A 6,000-nucleotide genomic window follows, 5' to 3' on the forward strand; every position below is an offset into this window, starting at 1 on the left:
CTATTGGATGCAGAAATAAGACACAGGAGCGATAGCGATCTAATTTAATACAAAATAGCACAATTCTCCACACGAATGGTGTAAATTTTCTACAGCAAAATATTCTAAAGGAAGAAAGTTTTAAAGTGTGATTGAAATACTCACAGTAACAAAGTGTCTGTGGTAGAATTGCTAACACCAACCAATGCACCTTAACCCTATCACCTGCACAAGTAAAATTCCTTAGACCACAAAGTAATGTAAATTAGCATATGGCACAGCCACCATCACCTCTTCTCCTCCTCTAACCAGGTTTCCTAAAGAGACTTAGTTCTTAACTTCTCTGATCACAGCTTAGCCTGACTTGGTCTCCAGATTCTTTGGTTATAATGCAGACTTGGCAAAGTAGATTAAAAACTGGGGAGCTCTGATGTATCACTATGGAGCTGATTCATTTCAAAGCAAATAATGGATGGCTCCAGTACTTTATTGATTAAGGTTGTGGTTTTCAAAGGAGCCCAACAGAGTTAGGGGCTTAAATCTCATTGAAGTTCAATGGGATTTGGGAGCCTAACTCCCTTTTACTCCTCTGAAATCCTCAGCCTATGTAAACATAAGAAAGTATTCTTCCAGGTTGCCAAGCTCAATTCTGTAAATATTTAGTCACGTGAGTAATTCTGATTCATTCAGTTAGCCCCATTGACTTCAGTGGGGTTACTCATGTGAATAAGAGTTGGCAGGGTCAGGCCCTAAGGGCATACACAGCTAATATATATCATTATTAATAATATTAATTTGAAAATGAAACAACCACTTGATCAAGTTTAGGTGGGTGTAGGCCACTTTGTGGGGGAGGGGCAGTTTGCTCATCATCCCCTGTTCGAGACGGTACCGAAACCAAGTGGCGATGCAACTGGGTGCACTGGTGTGCAGCGCCACTCAGATTTGGCCCACCCACCCCTCAGTCATGACAAAATTTGAGTGAGTGGCATTGCGACCATAAACCTGAGTGTTGCCGTGACCCCATGCAGCAGGTCATAATGCCTGGAGCGGGGACCTGGGCCCAGGCCCAGCCCCAGGGGACAAGAGTTGTCCCTGTGGGGCAAGTGCTGTGCGGGCTCATTCTCCAATCCCACCCTGGGCCTCTCCTCCTGGTAGTTTTTTTGGAAGGGGGCCTCAGTTTCAGATTTTGTACTGCCTCCCCCACCCCCACCAAAAAAACCTCTGTGAAGCAGTGTTAAACAGCCTTCTGTAAGACAGTCCACAAGCTCAGCTTCCTTATTGACTTTAGTAGGGGTTGCAGGTACTCAACTTGGCAGGATCAGGCTCTGAAAGTCATACAAAAATGTGATATGACAAGCGAGTGATCTGACTTTTTTTTTTAATGCTTCTTATGTTCACTGCTCGATAAGGTCAGAAAGACATTAGAAAGCAGGAGTATTTGAAGGTGCACAACACAAATCTAATAATTGTCATTGACACATTCTGCAACTCTCGACAGAATCAAACTCATTTTTTAACAAAGGCAACATAGGCATTCTGTGTAAAAGTTTTTAGCTTCACTAATAGCAACTACTGCTAAGAAATGACAGCTGAACTTTCCCCCTCCCCTCACGTAACAGATGACCAACCTAATGCCTAGAAAGAACTTTCCATAGCACTTAACAACCTATCCCATATATTCTGACCCCAGTAAAACCAAGCTGAAGAAATATATATATTCAGAAAGTTTCACTGTGGCACTTCCTGTCTGCCTAGTAAACAGCTGAACAGCCAGACTGATACCCAAGCCTTATAAGAATCCCCCTTAATATCAGTGCTTCAGGCAATTAAAAAACCCCAAACAACTCAAGTATTCTTTCTGACAGGAGTGTGGAATGGTGACCAAAAAACAACCTAGTCCCCATTATCATAGTGCAACAGTCACAGCACTGCTTCTGTGAATTGACTATTTGCCCAGCAGAGAGAAAGCTTCATGAAGACAGGCACGAATACGGTTATTACCCATTTTAAGTAATACGATAAGGTCAGATATCAAGCAATTACACCTTTTCATTACATTCTAACTCCCCACAGCAGGGGGACCTCACTTATGACTGCATTAGATATACAAAAGCTTTCAGCTCCGAAAAAGGAAAAGAAAAGACAGGGAAAGGGGAAAAAAAAATTAAAATTTGTCTCACCAGCACGTTGCAGCACCAACTCGCTTGAAGGAATGTTGCCTTTACAGGTTTCTCTTTTAATTATCCTGGAAGCAGAAAGGAGGGGAAAAAAACAGAAGAAGCAGGGTTGTTAAATTAACGTGTGCTAGAATCTTTTCAGTTTGTCGCAGAGTAGAAAAAATAATAATAATAAAAAAAAAACCAAAGGAGAAAAAAAAAAAAAAAGAAGGCTCAGTGATTTAAATTTGCTGTCAGTTCAGGCTGCCTCATTCTGTCCCGCCCCTCTTCCCACTGGGTTTTACTACCTGCAGGGCTGCAACTGACAGCTAATGTGCAAACAAAAAAAAACCGGCAAAAAGCATGCTGGGACCATGCTGTCTGCGTCTCTCTCCACTCCTGATGGCTAAAAATCAGGAGTTGAAAAGGTTGTTTGTTGTTGTTTTTTTGCTGGTGGAGGGAGGGTTGGATATGGTTTTTTGCATGACATTTATTTTCATTTTAACTGATACAACACAGCACACTACAGAAACTGCTGTTCAATCAGTTGATTTTTCCCCATCAATTTAAAAATGTATCAGACCTGATTGATTTTAATAGCATATTCTGTGAAGAAACACAAATGCATACACATAGTATAAGAGTGTGGGTGTGTATACACACACACACACACACGTGTGTATGTATTTTCTATCTTTCTGTCTTTCACAGACAGTCGTTTGGATGCAAAGTAAACAAGAATAATTAATGTATATAAAACTTTCAACATAACAGTGAGAACTCCTCTTTGGCACAAAGAAATGTTCCCTATTTTGTTTGTTGTCTGTTTTCTAATCATTTTAAATGTTTTTAAAATCCTCATGTGTGACAATGAAAAATAACAGAAATTGGAAGCATAACAAGAAAATGGCACAATGCATATGTACAATGGACAAATGTAACAATGTATGTGGATAAAAAGCTAATATTTATTTAACTGGCTGTATAAAATCCACTTATCAAGGTCTCTATGTTAGTAAGTATTAGAAAACATGCACAAAATCATACTACCAGAACACACACCCACCCACCCCGCACAAAGTGTACATCACTGAAATCTGGTTCCTACCTAATTATAAAGTAAAATTAAAAGAATGATGAAATGATGCTTTTCCTTAATACTTTAATACTAATTCCTTGGATCATGCTACAGTAAATATGTCAAATTTGTAGGACAGTGGGGTGGGAGGAGGTATTGTTTCATATTCTCTGTGTATATATAAAGTCTGCTGCAGTTTCCACGGTATGCATCCGATGAAGTGAGCTGTAGCTCACGAAAGCTTATGCTCAAATAAATTGGTTAGTCTCTAAGGTGCCACAAGTACTCCTTTTCTTTTTGCGAATACAGACTAACACGGCTGTTACTCTGAAACCTACTTATGTATGTAACCATATAATAAAAAGCTAAAATGTAACTTAATTAAAGTAATCTCCACTTACATTCCAAGTTTGCTATTTAGACAAGAACGGACACAGACATACTGAATGGAACATAAGCAATTTGGTTCTAAATAGATTTTCAGAAGCACTGCAGTAACAATATGGATTATATCATTTCTTTGTACTGTCTGCGGACCCAATGCTGCAGCGTGCAGCCCTTATGCATCTGAGTAGTTCAACTGGTTTCAATGGGACTACTCACATGAGTAAAGGTTGCAGAGTTGGGTCCAATATTTTGTGTGGATTATTGACTTTTTGCATTAGAATAGCCTGTAGATTTACGTTTGCTTTGCTTTGTAGCCACATTTTGGAGGATACTAAAATAATGCAGTATACCTTTGTAACGATGCTGGTACTGGCGGGACCCAACTGAGAGTGCCAGTTCAGGACAAATTGCTTAAAGCAGGGAAGTTACAGCCCAAGGCTGGGGTTTCTATGCACACCAAGGCAAACCAAACCAGCCAAACAGAGAAGACTTTGGTTTTACCCCACTGGCTAACCACAAGTCACACAAGCAATTCCCTTAGACACTCCAGTTTCCCAATATCACCACCGGTGCCACTCGTTATGGGGACAAATGGTTATGAAAACTAATACCCCAGTAAAAGAAAAAAGGTTCTCTTGATCCCAAAGGACCAAGCCCTAGACCCTGGTCAGTATACAAATCAGATCTTACCCACAAATCACGCTGTTGCCAATCCTTTAGAATCTAAAATCTAAGGTTTATTCATGAAGGGAAAAAGATATAGATGAGGTGAAATGGAATCAATTACATACAGAAATGGCAAAGTTCTTGGTTCAGGCTTGCAGCAGTGATAGAATAAACTGCAGGTTCAAATCAAGTCTCTGGAAAACATCCACAGCTGGGATGGGTCTTTCAGTCCTCCAGAGGTAAGAAGCAGGATTGAAGACAAGATGGAAGAGCTGCAGCAGCTTTTTATATTCTCTTGCCATGTGGTCTTTCTTTCTTTGTTCCAAAGACAAGCTGTCCATCACATGGCATGGAATCACCTCAGAGTTCTGTCCATAGGCATGTCCCTGCATATCTTGCTGAGTCTCAAGGCGTGTCTGCCTTCTCTCAATGGGTTAATTGTATAGCCAATGGCCCTTAATGGGCCATCAAGCAGGCTAGGCAGAGCTGACACCAACTTATCTGGGGTGTCACCCAGAAGCATAGCACAAGTTTGAACTACAGACAGTATAGAGCAAATATTCATAACTTCAACTACAAAAATGATACACACATATACACAGCATAATCATAATCAGCAAACCGTAACCTTGTCTTAGACACCTCACTTGACCTCTTTTATATAAGATTTGGTGCCACTACAGGACTTTGGTTGCAACAATGATCTATACGGTCCCAGATTACGTCAATAACGTCACAACATTGTTCTCTAACTTTACATCACCTGACTTCCAGTCCTCTCTCTTATCCACAAGACCTTGCTTCCTCACTGCTCATCGTTTAGGTGAGGCATGTAAAATGTAAAAACTGTTATTCTTGATGACTTGACAGCATTTGATACATGTTGCTTGATACCTGTATTATACACACACACACACACACACACACACACACACACACACACACACACAGATGAAATATACATATTTCAAGGATCATATAGCGGAATAATTAGTTGAATTTAAAGGGGTTTTAAAATTATATATATTATATATATAATAAAATCATATTTCTCTATATGATCCTTGAAAACATTTAAAATTTTAAGTTTATTAAAAACAGGTCACCCTTGACAAGGCACTCAGACTTTCTAAAGAGAAATAATTGAATGATGTCCTCTCTGAAAATAAAAACATAGCACACGAAATAGCAAACACTTAAAGAAACCTGACTTAGCAAGCAGATATAGTCAAGAAGAGCTATTAGATCCACAATTATTTGACTAAAATGGACAAGCCCTAGGAAAATCAAACACCAGAAAAAACATTTTACTCCTGGTATTCAATACAGGTAAAGTCTTAAATGTAAATACAAAAAGGCTACTAAAGTTCTAGTGTTAAGAGAGGATATATCAATTATTTCTCTACATTATCCAATACTGTAAAATATCAGAATGTAAGGCTGAATGCTGTTCTTATATTGATGCACATCATTATTAGTATCTCAGAGTCTCTGTGGTATCTAAGCTTGATTAAGGGTCATAGAATTTGGCCTATAGGTATTAGATAAGTCAGGTACTAAAGAAAAGGCAGGTTTCAGCCATGTTAGTCTGTGTCCGCAAAAAGAAAAGGAGTACTTGTGACACCTTAGAGACTAACAAATTTATTTCAGCATAAGCTTTCGTGAGCTACAGCTCATTTCATCGGACGCATGTAGTGGAAAATACAGTGGGGAGATTTTATATACAAAACA

At 39.2% G+C, this 6,000-nt stretch overlaps 1 protein-coding gene across 2 annotated transcripts in view; it reads right to left on the bottom strand.

The window, feature by feature from the left end:
* The window catches only part of CELF2 (CUGBP Elav-like family member 2), a 713,224-nt gene extending 710,910 nt beyond the window's left edge, over window positions 1-2,314 (bottom strand). For both annotated transcript variants that reach the window (XM_073328795.1, XM_073328796.1), the window contains exon 1: window positions 2,163-2,314. The gene's annotated coding sequence lies outside the window, so the exon portion shown is untranslated. The remainder of the gene's footprint in view (window positions 1-2,162) is intronic.
* Window positions 2,315-6,000: the final 3,686 nt, after the last annotated feature.

Source organism: Lepidochelys kempii, chromosome 1, assembly GCF_965140265.1.
Source record: "Lepidochelys kempii isolate rLepKem1 chromosome 1, rLepKem1.hap2, whole genome shotgun sequence".
NCBI classification, from domain to species: Eukaryota; Metazoa; Chordata; order Testudines; family Cheloniidae; genus Lepidochelys; species Lepidochelys kempii.